A 20,711-nucleotide genomic window follows, 5' to 3' on the forward strand; every position below is an offset into this window, starting at 1 on the left:
ACTGCTCTGTAGGCCTCGGCTGCACGGCCCGTGAGCTTGCTGCTTAAGATCGATGCCCATTGCTCTGATTCCAGACCCTCCAAAGCGCATTGACGTTCGAAATCCTGTAGATATGCGTCAATCTCTGTTTCTCCGTCCGCAAAGCTTTTAAATGCAGCATAGTTAATTTTTCTCCGCTGCCCTCCATTTATAGATCCTGTTAGTGATGCATTGTCCGCTTGGTTCAAGCTGGCCTGTAGGGCACTGCGTTCTGCATTCACTTGTGCCAGGATTTGCGTTATCGCCTCCGGTGGTGGGTTCGGCCCATATAAATTTAGCCTCCACATCACCTTCCGCTGGAACTCCGCTTCCTCTCGGCTGACGTCCGTCACGCTGCTGGTTTGGTCGCCCTCCATTAGTTCTGCTGTGAGGGTAGCTTTTCTCTTGTTGCTTGCCACCTGGCCTCGGGCTTCCAGTAGATCTTGTAGCGTCGTCTTTTTTAGTTTCTCGTACTGCTGGGCCATTCATCAGTTGTCTTTCTGCGTTCCATTCAATCCCGTCGCTTGCCACCAGTTGTTAAGACCTGCAGGGGAGATGGTGCTGCGGTCCCTTGTTCCTTTTTCAGCTGCTGAGTATAAGTGATCATAGCTCCAGCAGGGGGTAGAGATGAATACAGCTTCACGACAATCCTTCCCAGTAGTTAGAGTATCCTTTCCCCAAACATGAGCCAAGACTTCATGAAGGGTGTAACAGAACTAAAGCTTTATTGAAACAGGCTGGCTTTTATGGGGATCCTCATGCAAGAGGACCTCCCAAAACAAACAAACATATCACCAATCACTGTACAGTATTTTCTTACTACACGCCCTTCCTCTGCCTGGAAGATAGTGAGATAAGTTAAAGGTTAAATCAATTATCTCCAGGCAGAGGGCACACATTTTACCCAAACATTGGAACACCCCTTTCCCCACAAGGTATCCCCACAAAATACATATCCCCTGATAGCCCCGATCTGGGAGGCAAACATATCCAAATTTCACCCAGATCGGTTCAGGGGTTCTTAAAAAGTGTGGAAGTCTTAGTTTACCGACCACACACGAGGCTCCTGCCCAAAACAGTTCCACGAATTCAGTGTGTGGGGTCGGTCAATTGGGGAAAAAGGCGAAAGCGGTCAAAAGTACCGAAAATACCCTCCTGGCTCATAGGAGCGATTGTTCCCCTGGTTCATACGGATATAACTACCGAATGCCGCTCTTCTGGGTGTTCGGCAAGTGGGAGAACCGGCCGTTCGGTAGTTTTCAGCGGTACTTCGCACGGTCGAGTGTCCGATTTTAGTTCCAGACACTCGACGACCAAGTCCCGCTGACTCGCCTCGTGCGAACAAGATGGCCGCCGTTTTCTTTTCCTCGTGGCGTTCGGCTATACAAACAACGGCCACCCAGGGAACACTTAATTGTCAGTGCTTCAGATCACAACAAGCAAGGAGGGAGGTCGTGGTTCGGTAGATGCAAACTGCCGAACGGATAAACTACTATAGGCAGAAAAGGGAAATTAAATACACAAAACATAGAAGAAAAGGTTAGCTGAGGTCTCTTTTCTTCACACCTTTGAAATATTGACCGTGCTGATATCAGATGTGCATGATTATCTGATGGCAACCCGCACACCAGAGACACCGCCTAGGGCAGAGTCTGTTACTGCCTCCACATACGGACAGGTAAAACCCAAAGTCCCACATCACGCATTTAAAGCTTTTTGTGAAGAAAAGGACGAAATTGACGGGTATTTGCAGGATTTCGAGAGGCTGTGTGATTTGCACGACTTGGAACCCGCAGTATGGGTACCCCTACTGGCAGGCAAATTATCGGGTAGGGCAGCTGAAGCCTACCGCGCTGTGCCCCGAGAGGACAGCAAAGATTACCCTAAAGTGAAGAGGGCGATCTTGGAGAGGTATGCCATTACCCCAGAGGCGTACCGGCGCAAGTTCAGGGGCTTGCGCAAACCTGAGAAAGATTCTCATGCAGAGTGGGCGCACAAGCTGGATCAAGCATCACAAGGCTGGATACAAGCCAGCAACGCTACTAATATGGAAGAATTGCGGCAGTTAATGCTGCTGGAGCAGTTCTTTAATGGTTTGTCTCCAGAAGCACAAGAATGGGTGAGGGATCGAAAACCACTCACCCTACCCGAAGCCGCTAGATTGGCGGATCAGCATTTTGATGCCAGGAGGCATCACGGACTCCAAAGTAAGACCCTCCCTCGGATTACCGGGCCACCCAATACTTTTTCTCCTACCGGCCCCACAGTACCCCTATCCAGGCCAGCACTGAATAATCCACCACCCCCTTCCCGATACAATGGATGGGCTAACATTCAGTGTCACACCTGCAAGCAGTGGGGACATATTTCTCGTGAGTGTACGCAAAACAGGAGCCGACAAGCTTGGAACCAGGTGCGACAAAATTTAACACCAAGGGCTGCTGCGCATCACTACCAGGTAGCGCCAGCCACCCAGGAAATGCTGAGTGCTCAAATCGAGGAGCCTCTAGGGGTGCTCCACGAAGTAATGTCAGTCCGAGCCACCGACAACCGACAACATCATCGGCAGCTAGTGACCCTAGAGGGGAAGGAGGTACAAGGGCTCCGGGATTCGGGAGCCACCCTAACTTTGGTTGCACCGCATTTGGTACCAGGCGCAACCCACACTGGCGGATCAGTGGCAGTGCGGGTGGCAGGAGGAGCAGTATACCGGCTACCCACTGCCAAGGTACATTTGGATTGGGGTGTGGGAGAGGGGACTGTGGAAGTGGGGCTTATGCAAAATTTACCCGCAGATGTGGTACTGGGGAATGACTTGGGCCAGATGACTTCCGCTTTTATTCCCCAGGCTCCATACCAGGAGGCCCATCCCGTAACTACACGGCAACAGGCTCGCACCACGGCTACACCGATACACTCTGAGGCTCAGGTAAGAGACCATGACCCCCACCCGACTCCCATGTCCTGGGATACCCCGACCACCTTTGCGACCGAAGTACAGACCGACCCCACCTTACAAGTATATAGGGATCGGGCACAAGCTGACCAGACAGGGCTAGAGGGGGAGCGATACACATGGGAGAAAGGGTTATTATACCGTGTCACGGCCAAGGACGTGGGGGGGTCTGTCACCTTGACTAACAAACAGTTAGTGGTACCGCAGAAATGTAGGCAGGAGCTGCTTAGAATTGCTCATGATATCCCCTTGTCAGGACACCTAGGGATGACCCGCACCCGATACCGCCTGACGCATGCGTTTTTCTGGCCCGGAATCTCTCAGGATGTGCGACAGTATTGCACCTCCTGCGACGTTTGCCAGCGAGTAGGTAAACGAGGGGATCGCCACAAGGCCAAGTTATGCCCCCTACCCATTATTGCCGAGCCCTTCAGCAGGGTAGCTGTGGACATAGTAGGGCCCCTGCCAAAACCCAGCCCCTCTGGCAAAAAGTACATTTTAACCGTAGTGGACTACGCCACCAGGTACCCCGAGGCTGTGGCCCTCACTAACATTCATGCTGAAACCGTAGCTGAAGCCTTAATGAAAGTGTTTTCCAGGGTAGGGTTCCCCCAAGAAATAATATCGGACCGGGGCACCCAATTTACTGCCGAGGTCACCCAACATATGTGGAAGGTATGTGGCATTAAGCCAATAGTCAATTCCGCCTACCACCCCCAGTCCAATGGACTATGTGAGAGATTCAATGGGACGCTGAAGCAGATGCTTCGGACGTTCGGGGAAACCCACAAAGACTGGGAGAGGTTCCTGCCTCACCTACTCTTTGCATATAGAGAGGTTCCCCAAGAGTCGACCGGATTCTCCCCATTTGAACTATTGTTTGGAAGAAGGGTGCGGGGACCCTTGAACTTGATTAGAGAACACTGGGAGGGAGAGAGTACGACTAACGAAACCCCTATCGTATCATATGTACTGGAGTTCAGAGACCGTCTGGAGGCGCTAACTCAGGCTGTGCACACCAACCTCCAGGCGGCTCAGCAACGCCAGCGACGCTGGTACGATAGAGGAGCCAGAGACCGCAGCTTTCAGGTGGGACAGAAGGTTTTAATTCTAAAACCCGTCCGCACAGACAAGCTGCAGGCCATCTGGCAAGGCCCATACCAGGTAGTAGAGCAGCGATGCGACACTACCTATGTGATTGGCCCCTGCTCAGGGGTAGGGAAGAGACGCATGCTCCACGTGAACATGCTCAAACCCTACCATGAGAGGATAGAGGATGTGACGGCAATCTGTGCCTCCGCCTTAGAAGATCAGGAGAACTTGCCCCTACCTGACCTACTAGAACCGGAAGAACCGATAGAGCCCTCCCGGGGAGTTCAGCTGGGGGAGCGGCTAAGCCCTCACGAGCGTGCCCAGGTACAGGCGCTGATCGTAGCTAAAGGGGCTACCTTCTCCAATTTACCTGGGTATACTCCGCTAGCCACCCACCGAGTCGAAACCCCGGGACAGCTACCTATGCGACAGGCTCCATATAGGGTTCCGGAATCAGTCCGGACCCATATGAAGGCCGAGTTGGATGAAATGTTGCAGCTAGGGGTTATCGAACCCTCAGATAGCCCCTGGGCATCGCCGGTAGTCCTGGTGCCTAAAAAGGACGGCACTACCCGATTCTGCGTTGACTACTGGAGGCTGAATGACAAAACAGTGTCTGATGCCTACCCGATGCCTCGGATAGACGAGCTGCTAGATAAAATGGCACGGGGACAGTATCTCACTACCTTTGACTTGTGTAAGGGATACTGGCAAATTCCTCTAGCCGATGACGCCATCCCCAAGTCGGCGTTTGTCACTCCGTTTGGCCTGTACCAGTTCAAGGTCATGCCCTTCGGAATGAAAAACGCTCCGGCTACCTTTCAGCGGATGGTAGATCGGCTACTGGACGGCTTCCAGGAGTATGCCTGTGCCTATTTAGATGACATAGCCATCTTTAGCCAGACCTGGGAAGACCACCTACGCCATATAGGGGCGATCTTAGACCGTATTGGGGAAGCCGGGTTAACTTTAAAACCTAGTAAGTGCCACATAGGTATGGCTGAGGTGCAGTATCTGGGCCACCGAGTAGGGTGTGGGCAGCAGAGACCCGAGCCAGCCAAAATTGAGGCCGTAGCTAAGTGGCCTACCCCAAGAACTAAGACTCAAGTACTAGCTTTCCTAGGGACTGCCGGGTATTATAGAAAATTTGTCCCCGACTACAGCGCCCTGGCCAAACCCCTGACGGATCTGACCAAAAAGAACCTTCCCCGACTGGTTGTCTGGGCCCCAGAGTGTGAGCAGGCATTCCAACAACTCAAGACAGCTCTGACTAATGCTCCTGTGTTAACTGCTCCTGATCCAACTAAAAGATTTCTTGTCCACACAGACGCTTCAATGTTTGGATTGGGGGCAGTGCTGAGCCAAGTGGGAGCCGATGGCGGAGAGCATCCCGTAGCCTACTTAAGCCGCAAGTTGTTGCCCTGTGAAGTGAGCTACGCCGCCATTGAGAAAGAATGCCTGGCCGTGGTGTGGGCCCTTAAAAAGTTACAGCCGTATTTGTATGGACAACCTTTTTCATTACTCACAGATCACAACCCGTTGGTGTGGCTGAACCGTGTGTCTGGGGACAATGCCAGGCTGCTGCGCTGGAGTTTGGCGCTGCAGCCCTTTGACTTCACCATCCATTACCGCCCAGGAAAGCAAAACGGTAACGCTGACGGGTTTCCAGACAGACTGAACTCGAGAAGTGATCTGTGAGTACTTCCCCGGACATCCCCAAGCTGATCCGTTGGGATCAGACTGTGTATGCCGGCTTGGTTCTGGGGGAGCATTGTGGCAAACCTAGCCACTTCTGGACTGTAATTATTAAAGGTTGTCCGTAGGCTGAATATATATTGTATATTTTAAATTGTGTATGTACCGTATCATGGCCGTTCGCATGCTGGCAGCCGCACGCTGCCAGCATACAAATCCCTTTCGTTTGACGAAAACCGGCTATCCAGGCCGTTCGCCATACGAATGTGGGCTCCCCAGGTAGACCACCCACTCACCAGTCGTGTGGCACCAATTAACCGATTGCAACAATGTTGCAATCGGTAATTAAGGGCTCTCCTAGGTGGCCGTCGTTCGGCTACCGACCATGCGGCGGTCGGCCATCTTGGATCCTTTGTCTCTGCAGCGGTGTTCGGTCCTCGAGAGCCTGGAACCAAAAACGGCTACCAATGATCCGAACACCGCTGGGCTTCCTGAGCGTTCGGCACATTATGTTCCCCATGGATGTTCGGTACTTTTAAACCGAACTCAAGGTTTTAATGTATTTTGTGCGGCGTTCGGTTAGTTTAGCTGGGATCGGAGCGGTATTCTCACTAAATGTGCCCGCCGACCCCAGCTATCTACCGAACGGTCATTCGTCTAAAAGCGAGTAAAAATTTATTAAATATGGATTTCTGTGTAAATTGTCGGTTTTGCTCCACGAGGGGATAATCCACTTAATCGTCCATTTTAGTGGGAGTATCCCTCTCGTGCAGCAATGCCTGTTGGGATAATTACAATGCCTGATGGGAGAAATCCCCTGTAACATCTGTAAGGAAACCCCTTGCATGGGGAACTGCATAAATATGGAAGTCTGTGAATAAAGCAAGTTAGTTGACTCCCAAACTGTGTTTTGTCCGGTTATTGGGAGGATTGGGGAATATTGCCGTGCTTTCTGCTCTGACTGTGGATTACCTGAATATACCAACGGATATCGTGGACTAATATACTGCATTCCGTTACATCCATGTATAACATATAGGTGGCCGCCATTTCTGGACTTTTGCACGTGTTCGCGGCCATCTTGCGTGCGAACAGCGGTGTTTGCCTGTGAACGCATGGAACTAAAAACGGATACACAAACAGGCGAACACCGCTGAGACCTCCATGCGCCCAGAAATTCGTACTGGAACTACCGAACGACGGGCCATTCAGTAGTTACACGTAATCAGCTATGGGGAATCCAGCGAACTCGGAGATAGTTGTGGATGATGAGAATTTCGTATAGTTTTAACAGGCGAACGGAGACCGACTGCAGGGCCAAAACTTGTGGAACTCTTTTCGGCTAGAAAATCTGTGCAGTCGGTCAAAACTTCAAACATCCATAACTCCCGAACCCCACAACCGAATGGGCTGAAATTTGGACAGAGTGTTCCCCTAACCAAGACCTTTCAAGCGGTGCTTAAAGGTGTACCCCCTGTTTTTGGGGTACATCCAGAACTGGGGTAAAATATTGTACGTTATAATTGTGTTGTGTTTATCTGAGGGGAGGAGACGTGGGGGTGTTACCCTGTGTATAATTGGTGGTTTTCATCCTCCCCCTGGGAGTGTCCTGTGTGTGCCTTTTCCTAATAAAAAGCAGGCTGGGTGTTCCAGTCCTCAGATCTTGTTTGACCCTCAACACGGAGCTTCAGTCTCGTTATTGGGGGGGATTCTTATTCACGCTTAAGGACTATTTATAGGAAACTTATGCCGCTTGGTGGATATCGTTATTCGGTTGTTAGCGGCAGTTCGTGGTGTTCGGTTCGGGAATCTGAGTACATTCACGGATCCCGTTCGGGAGATTACCGCTTCCCCTGGTTATGGTTCGTGGATTATACATTATACGAACAAAAACTTGATACGGTGAGAGGGGAAGGTGGACTAAACGGCGATTTACTTATTAAGACAAAAGGTGTCTTAACAAGCCCCCTTACAGTCAGTCAGTATAGAGCCCACCTACAGTCAGTCAGTATAGAGTCCCCTTACAGTCAGTCAGTATAGAGTCCCCTTACAGTCAGTCAGTATAGAGCCCCCTTACAGTCAGTCAGTATAGAGCCCCCTTACAGTCAGTCAGTATAGAGCCCCCTTACAGTCAGTCAGTATAGAGCCACCTTACAGTCAGTCAGTATAGAGCCCCCTACAGTCAGTCAGTATAGAGCCCCCTACAGTCAGTCAGTATAGAGCCCCCTACAGTCAGTCAGTATAGAGCCCCCCCTACAGTCAGTCAGTATAGAGCCCCCCCCCCTACAGTCAGTCAGTATAGAGCCCCACTCACAGTAAGTCAGTAAAGAGCCCCCCTTACAGTCAGTATAGAACCCCCCCTACAGTCAGTCAGTATAGAGCCCCCCCCACAGTCAGTCAGTAAAGAGCCCCCTAAAGTCAGTCAGTATAGAGCCCCCCCCCCTCCAGTCAGTCAGTATAGAGTCCCCTTACAGTCAGTCAGTATAGAGCCCTCCTACAGTCAGTCAGTATAGAGCCCCTTCACAGTCAGTCGGTATAGAGCCCCTACAGTCAGTCAGTATAGAACCTCCTTAACATAGAGCCCCCTACAGTCAGTCAGTATAGAGGCCCACTCACAGTAAATCAATATAGAGCCCCCTTACAGTCAGTAAAGAGCCCCCCTTAAGTCAGTCAGTATAGAGCCCCCCCTACAGTCAGTCAGTCAGTATAGAGCCCCCCCCTACAGTCAGTCAGTCAAGAGCCCCCTCCAGTCAGTCAGTATAGAGCCCACCATCCAGTCAGTCAGTATAGAGCCCCCCTCCAGTCAGTCAGCATAGAGCCCCCTTACAGTCAGTCAGTATAGAGCCCACTACAGTCAGTCAGTATAGAGCCCCCCTCCAGTAAGTCAGTATAGAGCCCCCTTACAGTCAGTCAGTATAGAGCCCCCTTACAGTCAGTCAGTATAGAGCCCCCTTACAGTCAGTCAGTATAGAGCCCCCTTACAGTCAGTCAGTATAGAGCCCCCTTACAGTCAGTCAGTATAGAGCCCTTACAGTCAGTCAGTATAGAGCCCCCCCTACAGTCAGTCAGTATAGAGCCCCCTACAGTCAGTCAGTATAGAGTCCCCCCTACAGTCAGTCAGTATAGAGCCCACCTACAGTCAGTCAGTATGGAGCCCCCTCACAGTCAGTCAGTATAGAGCCCCCCCTACAGTCAGTCAGTATAGAGCCCCCCCTACAGTCAGTCAGTATAGAGCCCTCCTACAGTCAGGCAGTATAGAGACCCCCTAAAATCAGTCAGTATAGAGACCCCCTACAGTCAGTCAGTATAGAGCCCCCCCTACAGTCAGTCAGTATAGAGCCCCCCTACAGTCAGTCAGTATAGAGCCCCCTCTACAGTCAGTCAGTATAGAGCATAGAGTCTCCCCTACAGTCAGTCAGTATAGAGCCCACCTACAGTCAGTCCGTATACAGCCCCCTCACAGTCAGTCAGTATAGAGCCCCCCTACAGTCAGTCAGTATAGAGCCCCCTCACAGTCAGTATAGAGCCCCCCCTACAGTCAGTCAGTATAGAGCCCCCTACAGTCAGTCAGTATAGAGTCCCCCCTACAGTCAGTCAGTATAGAGTCCCCCCTACAGTCAGTCAGTATAGAGCCCCCTCACAGTCAGTCAGTATAGAGCCCCCCTACAGTCAGTCAGTATAGAACCCCACCTACAGTCAGTCAGTATAGAACCCCACCTACAGTCAGTCAGTATAGAGCCCCCCTACAGTCAGTCAGTATAGAGACCCCCTACAGTCAGTCAGTATAGAGTCCCCTACAGTCAGTCAGTATAGAGACCCCCTACAGTCAGTCAGTATAGAGCCCCCTACAGTCAGTATAGAGCCCCCTCTACAGTCAGTCAGTATAGAGCCCACCTACAGTCAGTCAGTATAGAGCCCCCTCACAGTCAGTCAGTATAGAGCCCCCCCTACAGTCAGTCAGTATAGAGCCCCCTACAGTCAGTCAGTAAAGAGCCCCCTCACAGTCAGTATAGAGCCCCCCTACAGTCAGTCAGTATAGAGCCCCCCTACAGTCAGCCAGTATAGTGCCCCCCTACAATCAGTCAGTATAGAGCCCCCCCTACAGTCAGTCAGTATAGAGCCCCCTACTGTCAGTCAGTATAGAGCCCCCTTACAGTGAGTCAGTATAGAGCCCCCTACAATCAGTCAGTATAGAGCCCTCCCTACAATCAGTCAGTATAGAGCCCCCCTACAGTCAGTCAGTATAGAGCCCTCCCTACAATCAGTCAGTATAGAGCCACCCCCCTACAGTCAGTCAGTATAGAGCCCCCCTACAGTCAGTCAGTATAGAGCCCCCTTACAGTCAGTCAGTATAGAGCCCTCCCTATAATCAGTCAGTATAGAGCCCCCCTTACAGTCAGTCACTCTGTATAGAGCCCCCCCTACAGTCAGTCAGTATAGAGACCCCCTCCAGTCAGTCAGTATAGAGACCCCCTACAGTCAGTCAGTATAGAGCCCTCCCTACAATCAGTCAGTATAGAGCCCCCTCCAGTCAGTCAGTCAGTATAGAGCCCCCCCTTACAGTCAGTCAGTATAGAGACCCCCCTCCAGTCAGTCAGTATAGAGACCCCCCTTACAGTCAGTCAGTATAGAGACCCCCCCTACAGACAGTCAGTATAGAGACCCCCCTACAGTCAGTCAGTATAGAGCCCCCCCTACAGTCAGTCAGTATAGAGCCCCCCCTACAGTCAGTCAGTATAGAGCCCCCCCCCTACAGTCAGTCAGTATAGAGCCACCCCCCCACAGTCAGTCAGTATAGAGCCCCCTTACAGTCAGTCAGTATAGAGCCCCCCTACAGTCAGTCAGTATAGAGCCCCCCTACAGTCAGTCAGTATAGAGCCCCCTTACAGTCAGTCAGTATAGAGCCCCCCCTACAGTTAGTCAGTATAGAGCCCCCTTACAGTCAGTCAGTATAGAGCCCCCTACGGTCAGTCAGTATAGAGCCCCGTACAGTCAGTCAGTATAGAGCCCCCCCTCCAGTCAGTCAGTATAGAGACCCCCTCCAGTCAGTCAGTATAGAGACCCCCCCTACAGTCAGTCAGTATAGAGCCCTCCCTACAATCAGTCAGTATAGAGCCCCCCCTACAGTCAGTCAGTCAGTCAGTATAGAGCCCCCCCTACAGTCAGTCAGTATAGAGACCCCCCCTCCAGTCAGTCAGTATAGAGACCCCCCTTACAGTCAGTCAGTATAGAGACCCCCCTACAGTCAGTCAGTATAGAGCCCTCCCTACAGTCAGTCAGTATAGAGACCCCCCTACAGTCAGTCAGTATAGAACCCCCCCACAGTCAGTCAGTATAGAGCCACCCCCCTACAGTCAGTCAGTATAGAGCCACCCCCCCCACAGTCAGTCAGTATGGAGCCCCCTTACAGTCAGTCAGTATACAGCCCCCCCTACAGTCAGTCAGTATAGAGCCCCCTTACAGTCAGTCAGTATAGAGCCCCCTTACAGTCAGTCAGTATAGAGCCCCCTTACAGTCAGTCAGTATAGAGGCCCCCCTACAATCAGTCAGTATAGAGCCCCCCTACAATCAGTCAGTATAGAGCCCCCTTACAGTCAGTCAGTATAGAGCCCCCCATACAGTCAGTCAGTATAGAGCCCTCCCTACAGTCAGTCAGTATAGAGCCCCCTTACAGTCAGTCAGTATAGAGCCCCCCTACAGTCAATCAGTATAGAGCCCCCCTACAGTCAGTCAGTATAGAGCCCCCCTACAGTCAGTCAGTATAGAGCCCCCTTACAGTCAGTAAGTATAGAGCCCCCTACAGTCAGTCAGTATAGAGCCCCCTTACAGTCAGTCAGTATAGAGCCCCCCTAGAATCAGTCAGTATAGAGCCCCCCCTAGAATCAGTCAGTATAGAGCCCCCTTACAGTCAGTCAGTATAGAGCCCCCTACAGTCAGTCAGTATAGAGGCCCCCTCAGTCAGTCAGTATAGAGCCCTCCCTACAATCAGTCAGTATAGAGCCCCCCCCTACAGTCAGTCAGTATAGAGCCCCCCTCCAGTCAGTCAGTATAGAGCCCACTACAGTCAGTCAGTATAGAGCTCCCCTACAGTCAGTCAGTATAGAGCTCCCCTACAGTCAGTCAGTATAGAGCCCCCCTACAGTCAGTCAGTATAGAGCCCCCCTACAGTCAGTCAGTATAGAGCCCCCCTACAGTCAGTCAGTATAGAGCCCCCCTACAGTCAGTCAGTATAGAGCCCCCTTACAGTCAGTCAGTATAGAGCCCCCTTACAGTCAGTCAGTATAGAGCCCCCTTACAGTCAGTCAGTATAGAGCCCCCCTAGAATCAGTCAGTATAGAGCCCCCCTAGAATCAGTCAGTATAGAGCCCCCTTACAGTCAGTCAGTATAGAGCCCCCTACAGTCAGTCAGTATAGAGGCCCCCTTAGTCAGTCAGTATAGAGCCCTCCCTACAATCAGTCAGTATAGAGCCCCCCCTACAGTCAGTCAGTATAGAGCCCCCCCTCCAGTCAGTCAGTATAGAGACCCCCCCTCCAGTCAGTCAGTATAGAGCCCCCCCTACAGTCAGTCAGTATAGAGCCCCCCCTCCAGTCAGTCAGTATAGAGACCCCCCCTCCAGTCAGTCAGTATAGAGGCCCCCCTACAGTCAGTCAGTATAGAGCCCCCCTTACAGTCAGTCAGTATAGAGACCCCCTTACAATCAGTCAGTATAGAGACCCCCCTACAGTCAGTCAGTATAGAGCCCCCCTACAATCAGTCAGTATAGAGCCACCCCCCCACAGTCAGTCAGTATAGAGCCCCCTCCAGTCAGTCAGTATAGAGGCCCCCCTCCAGTCAGTCAGTATAGAGACCCCCCTCCAGTCAGTCAGTATAGAGACCCCCTTACAGTCAGTCAGTATAGAGCCCCCCCCTACAGTCAGTCAGTATAGAGCCCCCCTACAGTCAGTCAGTATAGAGCCCCCCTACAGTCAGTCAGTATAGAGCCCCCCTACAGTCAGTCAGTATAGAGCCCCCTTACAGTCAGTCAGTATAGAGCCCCCTTACAGTCAGTCAGTATAGAGCCCCCTACAGTCAGTCAGTATAGAGCCCCCTTACAGTCAGTCAGTATAGAGCCCCCCTAGAATCAGTCAGTATAGAGCCCCCCTAGAATCAGTCAGTATAGAGCCCCCTTACAGTCAGTCAGTATAGAGCCCCCTACAGTCAGTCAGTATAGAGGCCCCCTCAGTCAGTCAGTATAGAGCCCTCCCTACAATCAGTCAGTATAGAGCCCCCCCTACAGTCAGTCAGTATAGAGCCCCCCCTCCAGTCAGTCAGTATAGAGACCCCCCCTCCAGTCAGTCAGTATAGAGCCCCCCCTACAGTCAGTCAGTATAGAGACCCCCCCTCCAGTCAGTCAGTATAGAGGCCCCCCTACAGTCAGTCAGTATAGAGCCCCCCTTACAGTCAGTCAGTATAGAGACCCCCTTACAATCAGTCAGTATAGAGACCCCCCTACAGTCAGTCAGTATAGAGCCCCCCCTACAATCAGTCAGTATAGAGCCACCCCCCCACAGTCAGTCAGTATAGAGCCCCCTCCAGTCAGTCAGTATAGAGGCCCCCCTCCAGTCAGTCAGTATAGAGACCCCCCCTCCAGTCAGTCAGTATAGAGGCCCCCTTACAGTCAGTCAGTATAGAGCCCCCCCCCTACAGTCAGTCAGTATAGAGCCCCCCTACAGTCAGTCAGTATAGAGCCCCCCTACAGTCAGTCAGTATAGAGCCCCCCTACAGTCAGTCAGTATAGAGCCCCCCTACAGTCAGTCAGTATAGAGCCCCCCTACAGTCAATCAGTATAGAGCCCCCCTACAGTCAGTCAGTATAGAGCCCCCCTACAGTCAGTCAGTATAGAGCCCCCTTACAGTCAGTAAGTATAGAGCCCCCTACAGTCAGTCAGTATAGAGCCCCCTTACAGTCAGTCAGTATAGAGCCCCCCTAGAATCAGTCAGTATAGAGCCCCCCCTAGAATCAGTCAGTATAGAGCCCCCTTACAGTCAGTCAGTATAGAGCCCCCTACAGTCAGTCAGTATAGAGGCCCCCTCAGTCAGTCAGTATAGAGCCCTCCCTACAATCAGTCAGTATAGAGCCCCCCCTACAGTCAGTCAGTATAGAGCCCCCCTCCAGTCAGTCAGTATAGAGCCCACTACAGTCAGTCAGTATAGAGCTCCCCTACAGTCAGTCAGTATAGAGCCCCCCTACAGTCAGTCAGTATAGAGCCCCCCTACAGTCAGTCAGTATAGAGCCCCCCTACAGTCAGTCAGTATAGAGCCCCCTTACAGTCAGTCAGTATAGAGCCCCCTTACAGTCAGTCAGTATAGAGCCCCCCTAGAATCAGTCAGTATAGAGCCCCCCTAGAATCAGTCAGTATAGAGCCCCCCTAGAATCAGTCAGTATAGAGCCCCCTTACAGTCAGTCAGTATAGAGCCCCCTACAGTCAGTCAGTATAGAGGCCCCCTCAGTCAGTCAGTATAGAGCCCTCCCTACAATCAGTCAGTATAGAGCCCCCCCTACAGTCAGTCAGTATAGAGCCCCCCCTCCAGTCAGTCAGTATAGAGACCCCCCCTCCAGTCAGTCAGTATAGAGCCCCCCCTACAGTCAGTCAGTATAGAGCCCCCCCTCCAGTCAGTCAGTATAGAGACCCCCCCTCCAGTCAGTCAGTATAGAGGCCCCCCTACAGTCAGTCAGTATAGAGCCCCCCTTACAGTCAGTCAGTATAGAGACCCCCTTACAATCAGTCAGTATAGAGACCCCCCTACAGTCAGTCAGTATAGAGCCCCCCCTACAATCAGTCAGTATAGAGCCACCCCCCCACAGTCAGTCAGTATAGAGCCCCCTCCAGTCAGTCAGTATAGAGGCCCCCCTCCAGTCAGTCAGTATAGAGACCCCCCCTCCAGTCAGTCAGTATAGAGACCCCCTTACAGTCAGTCAGTATAGAGCCCCCCCCCTACAGTCAGTCAGTATAGAGCCCCCCTACAGTCAGTCAGTATAGAGCCCCCCTACAGTCAGTCAGTATAGAGCCCCCCTACAGTCAGTCAGTATAGAGCCCCCTTACAGTCAGTCAGTATAGAGCCCCCTTACAGTCAGTCAGTATAGAGCCCCCTACAGTCAGTCAGTATAGAGCCCCCTTACAGTCAGTCAGTATAGAGCCCCCTACAGTCAGTCAGTATAGAGCCCCCCTAGAATCAGTCAGTATAGAGCCCCCCTAGAATCAGTCAGTATAGAGCCCCCTTACAGTCAGTCAGTATAGAGCCCCCTACAGTCAGTCAGTATAGAGGCCCCCTCAGTCAGTCAGTATAGAGCCCTCCCTACAATCAGTCAGTATAGAGCCCCCCCTACAGTCAGTCAGTATAGAGCCCCCCCTCCAGTCAGTCAGTATAGAGACCCCCCCTCCAGTCAGTCAGTATAGAGCCCCCCCTACAGTCAGTCAGTATAGAGCCCCCCCTCCAGTCAGTCAGTATAGAGACCCCCCCTCCAGTCAGTCAGTATAGAGGCCCCCCTACAGTCAGTCAGTATAGAGCCCCCCTTACAGTCAGTCAGTATAGAGACCCCCTTACAATCAGTCAGTATAGAGACCCCCCTACAGTCAGTCAGTATAGAGCCCCCCCTACAATCAGTCAGTATAGAGCCACCCCCCCACAGTCAGTCAGTATAGAGCCCCCTCCAGTCAGTCAGTATAGAGGCCCCCCTCCAGTCAGTCAGTATAGAGGCCCCCCTACAGTCAGTCAGTATAGAGGCCCCCCTACAGTCAGTCAGTATAGAGGCCCCCCTACAGTCAGTCAGTATAGAGCCCCCCTACAGTCAGTCAGTATAGAGGCCCCCCTACAGTCAGTCAGTATAGAGCCCCCCCTACAGTCAGTCAGTATAGAGGCCCCCCTACAGTCAGTCAGTATAGAGCCACCCCCCTACAGTCAGTCAGTATAGAGGCCCCCCTACAGTCAGTCAGTATAGAGCCCCCCTTAAAGTCAGTCAGTATAGAGACCCCCTTACAATCAGTCAGTATAGAGACCCCCCCTCCAGTCAGTCAGTATAGAGGCCCCCCTACAGTCAGTCAGTATAGAGCCCCCCTTACAGTCAGTCAGTATAGAGACCCCCCTACAGTCAGTCAGTATAGAGCCCCCCCTACAATCAGTCAGTATAGAGCCACCCCCCCACAGTCAGTCAGTATAGAGCCCCCTCCAGTCAGTCAGTATAGAGGCCCCCCTCCAGTCAGTCAGTATAGAGACCCCCCCTCCAGTCAGTCAGTATAGAGACCCCCTTACAGTCAGTCAGTATAGAGCCCCCCCCCTACAGTCAGTCAGTATAGAGCCCCCCTACAGTCAGTCAGTATAGAGCCCCCCTACAGTCAGTCAGTATAGAGCCCCCCTACAGTCAGTCAGTATAGAGCCCCCTTACAGTCAGTCAGTATAGAGCCCCCTTACAGTCAGTCAGTATAGAGCCCCCTACAGTCAGTCAGTATAGAGCCCCCTTACAGTCAGTCAGTATAGAGCCCCCTTACAGTCAGTCAGTATAGAGCCCCCCTACAGTCAGTCAGTATAGAGCCCCCCTACAGTCAGTCAGTATAGAGCCCCCCTACAGTCAGTCAGTATAGAGCCCCCTTACAGTCAGTCAGTATAGAGCCCCCTTACAGTCAGTCAGTATAGAGCCCCCTACAGTCAGTCAGTATAGAGCCCCCTTACAGTCAGTCAGTATAGAGCCCCCTACAGTCAGTCAGTATAGAGCCCCCCTAGAATCAGTCAGTATAGAGCCCCCCTAGAATCAGTCAGTATAGAGCCCCCTTACAGTCAGTCAGTATAGAGCCCCCTACAGTCAGTCAGTATAGAGGCCCCCTCAGTCAGTCAGTATAGAGCCCTCCCTACAATCAGTCAGTATAGAGCCCCCCCTACAGTCAGTCAGTATAGAGCCCCCCCTCCAGTCAGTCAGTATAGAGACCCCCCCTCCAGTCAGTCAGTATAGAGCCCCCCTACAGTCAGTCAGTATAGAGCCCCCCCTCCAGTCAGTCAGTATAGAGACCCCCCCTCCAGTCAGTCAGTATAGAGCCCCCCTACAGTCAGTCAGTATAGAGGCCCCCCTACAGTCAGTCAGTATAGAGCCACCCCCCTACAGTCAGTCAGTATAGAGGCCCCCCTACAGTCAGTCAGTATAGAGCCCCCCTTAAAGTCAGTCAGTATAGAGACCCCCTTACAATCAGTCAGTATAGAGACCCCCCCTCCAGTCAGTCAGTATAGAGGCCCCCCTACAGTCAGTCAGTATAGAGCCCCCCTTACAGTCAGTCAGTATAGAGACCCCCCTACAGTCAGTCAGTATAGAGCCCCCCCTACAATCAGTCAGTATAGAGCCACCCCCCCACAGTCAGTCAGTATAGAGCCCCCTCCAGTCAGTCAGTATAGAGGCCCCCCTCCAGTCAGTCAGTATAGAGACCCCCCCTCCAGTCAGTCAGTATAGAGACCCCCTTACAGTCAGTCAGTATAGAGCCCCCCCCCTACAGTCAGTCAGTATAGAGCCCCCCTACAGTCAGTCAGTATAGAGCCCCCCTACAGTCAGTCAGTATAGAGCCCCCCTACAGTCAGTCAGTATAGAGCCCCCTTACAGTCAGTCAGTATAGAGCCCCCTTACAGTCAGTCAGTATAGAGCCCCCTACAGTCAGTCAGTATAGAGCCCCCTTACAGTCAGTCAGTATAGAGCCCCCTTACAGTCAGTCAGTATAGAGCCCCCCTACAGTCAGTCAGTATAGAGCCCCCCTACAGTCAGTCAGTATAGAGCCCCCCTACAGTCAGTCAGTATAGAGCCCCCTTACAGTCAGTCAGTATAGAGCCCCCTTACAGTCAGTCAGTATAGAGCCCCCTACAGTCAGTCAGTATAGAGCCCCCTTACAGTCAGTCAGTATAGAGCCCCCTACAGTCAGTCAGTATAGAGCCCCCCTAGAATCAGTCAGTATAGAGCCCCCCTAGAATCAGTCAGTATAGAGCCCCCTTACAGTCAGTCAGTATAGAGCCCCCTACAGTCAGTCAGTATAGAGGCCCCCTCAGTCAGTCAGTATAGAGCCCTCCCTACAGTCAGTCAGTATAGAGCCCCCCTACAGTCAGTCAGTATAGAGCCCCCCCTCCAGTCAGTCAGTATAGAGACCCCCCCTCCAGTCAGTCAGTATAGAGCCCCCCTACAGTCAGTCAGTATAGAGCCCCCCCTCCAGTCAGTCAGTATAGAGACCCCCCCTCCAGTCAGTCAGTATAGAGGCCCCCCTCCAGTCAGTCAGTATAGAGGCCCCCCTACAGTCAGTCAGTATAGAGCCCCCCCTACAGTCAGTCAGTATAGAGCCCCCCCTACAGTCAGTCAGTATAGAGGCCCCCCTACAGTCAGTCAGTATAGAGCCCCCCTTAAAGTCAGTAGAACAGAGGAGGGGTGATTTCCCAGGAAGCAGTGCGCTCCATGTGACTGACTGAAAGGGGGTCACATGATTCTGAGCCGGCAGCACCAGGAATGAGAGGTGAGCCCGGATTAACCCTTTACTCCCCTTGCCCATCATTAACCCATTCCCTGCCAGAGAGAGTGACCTCTCATTAACCCATTCCCTGCCAGAGAGAGTGACCTCTCATTAACCCATTCCCTGCCAGAGAGAGTGACCTCTCATTAACCCATTCCCTGCCAGAGAGAGACCTCTCATTAACCCATTCCCTGCCAGAGAGAGTGACCTCTCATTAACCCATTCCCTGCCAGAGAGAGTGACCTCTCATTAACCCATTCCCTGCCAGAGAGAGTGACCTCTCATTAACCCATTCCCTGCCAGAGAGAGTGACCTCTCATTAACCCATTCCCTGCCAGAGAGAGTGACCTCTCATTAACCCATTCCCTGCCAGAGAGAGAGACCTCTCATTAACCCATTCCCTGCCAGAAAGAGTGACCTCTCATTAACCCATTCCCTGCCAGAGAGTGTAACCTCTCATTAACCCATTCCCTGCCAGAGAGAGTGACCTCTCATTAACCCATTCCCTGCCAGAGTGACCTCTCATTAACCCATTCCCTGCCAGAGAGTGTAACCTCTCATTAACCCATTCCCTGCCAGAGAGAGTGACCTCTCATTAACCCATTCCCTGCCAGAGAGACCTCTCATTAACCCATTCCCTGCCAGAGAGAGTGACCTCTCATTAACCCATTCCCTGCCAGAGAGAGTGACCTCTCATTAACCCATTCCCTGCCAGAGAGTGACCTCTCATTAACCCATTCCCTGCCAGAGAGTGTGACCTCTCATTAACCCATTCCCTGCCAGAGAGACTGACCTCTCCATAACCCATTCCCTGCCAGAGAGTGTGACCTCTCATTAACCCATTCCTTGCCAGAGAGTGTGACCTCTCATTAACCCATTCCCTGCCAGAGAGAGTGACCTCTCATTAACCCATTCCCTGCCAGAGAGTGTGACCTCTCATTAACCCATTCCCTGCCAGAGAGACCTCTCATTAACCCATTCCCTGCCAGAGAGAGTGACCTCTCATTAACCCATTCCCTGCCAGAAAGAGTGACCTCTCATTAACCCATTCCCTGCCAGAGAGAGTGACCCATTCCCTGCCAGAGAGAGTGACCTCTCATTAACCCATTCCCTGCCAGAGAAAGTGACCTCTCATTAACCCATTCCCTGCCAGAGAGAGTGACCTCTCATTAACCCATTCCCTGCCAGAGAGTGACCTCTCATTAACCCATTCCCTGCTAGAGAGAGTGATCTCTCATTAACCCATTCCCTGCCAGAGAGAGTGACCTCTCATTAACCCATTCCCTGCCAGAGAGAGACCTCTCATTAACCCATTCCCTGCCAGAGAGTGACCTCTCATTAACCCATTCCCTGCCAGAGAGAGTGACCTCTCATTAACCCATTCCCTGCCAGAGAGACTGACCTCTCATTAACCCATTCCCTGCCAGAGAGTTTGACCTCTCATTAACCCATTCCCTGCCAGAGAGAGTGACCTCTCATTAACCCATTCCCTGCCAGAGAGAATGACCTCTCATTAACCCATTCCCTGCCAGAGAGAGTGACCTCTCATTAACCCATTCCCTGCCAGAGAGTGTGATCTCTCATTAACCCATTCCCTGCCAGACAGTGTGATCTCTCATTAACCCATTCCCTGCCAGAGAGTGTGATCTCTCATTAACCCATTCCCTGCCAGAGTGATCTCGCATTAACCCATTCCCTGCCAGAGTGTGTGACCTCTCATTAACCCATTCCTTGCCAGAGAGTGTGACATCTCATTAACCCATTCCCTGCCAGAGAGTGTGACCTCTTATTAACCCATTCCCTGCCAGACAGTGTGATCTCCCATTAACCCATTTCCTGCCAGTGTGACCTCACATTAACCCATTCCCTGCCAGAGAGTGTGGTCTCTCATTAACCCATTCCCTGCCAGAGAGTGTGATCTCTCATTAACCCATTCCCTGCCAGAGAGTGTGATCTCTCATTAACCCATTCCCTGCCAGTGTGACCTCGCATTAACCCATTCCCTGCCAGAGTGTGTAACCTCTCATTAACCCATTCCCTGCCAGAGAGGGTGATCTCTCATTAACCCATTCCCTGCCAGAGAGAGTGACCTCTCATTAACCCATTCCCTGCCAGAGAGCGTGACCTCTCATTAACCCATTCCCTGCCAGAGAGAGTGACCTCTCATTAACCCATTCCCTGCCAGACAGAGACCTCTCATTAACCCATTCTTTGCCAGAGAGTGTGACATCTCATTAACCCATTCCTTGCCAGAGAGTGTGATCTCTCATTAACCCATTCCCTGCCAGTGTGACCTCGCATTAACCCATTCCCTGCCAGAGTGTGTAACCTCTCATTAACCCATTCCCTGCCAGAGAGGGTGATCTCTCCTTAACCCATTCCCTGCCAGAGAGAGTGACCTCTCATTAACCCATTCCCTGCCAGAGAGTGTGACTTCTCAT

At 52.0% G+C, this 20,711-nt stretch overlaps 1 protein-coding gene and 1 pseudogene across 4 annotated transcripts in view; one reads left to right on the forward strand and one right to left on the reverse strand.

The window, feature by feature from the left end:
• SLC4A2 (solute carrier family 4 member 2) overlaps positions 1-20,711 on the forward strand; it is a 245,456-nt gene that overhangs the window by 45,386 nt on the left and 179,359 nt on the right. Inside the window, exon 1 of one of the 4 annotated variants that reach the window (XM_063452940.1) lies at positions 18,218-18,273. The exons of the other annotated variants lie outside the window; for them this stretch is intronic. The gene's annotated coding sequence lies outside the window, so the exon portion shown is untranslated. Of the gene's footprint in view, positions 1-18,217; positions 18,274-20,711 lie in introns of those variants that run through there. 4 annotated transcript variants of the gene reach the window in all.
• Positions 1-20,711, reverse strand: part of LOC134609508 (uncharacterized) — a 28,274-nt pseudogene that overhangs the window by 3,755 nt on the left and 3,808 nt on the right.

The sequence above is a fragment of the Pelobates fuscus genome, chromosome 4 (assembly GCF_036172605.1).
Source record: "Pelobates fuscus isolate aPelFus1 chromosome 4, aPelFus1.pri, whole genome shotgun sequence".
Lineage (NCBI taxonomy): Eukaryota > Metazoa > Chordata > Amphibia > Anura > Pelobatidae > Pelobates > Pelobates fuscus.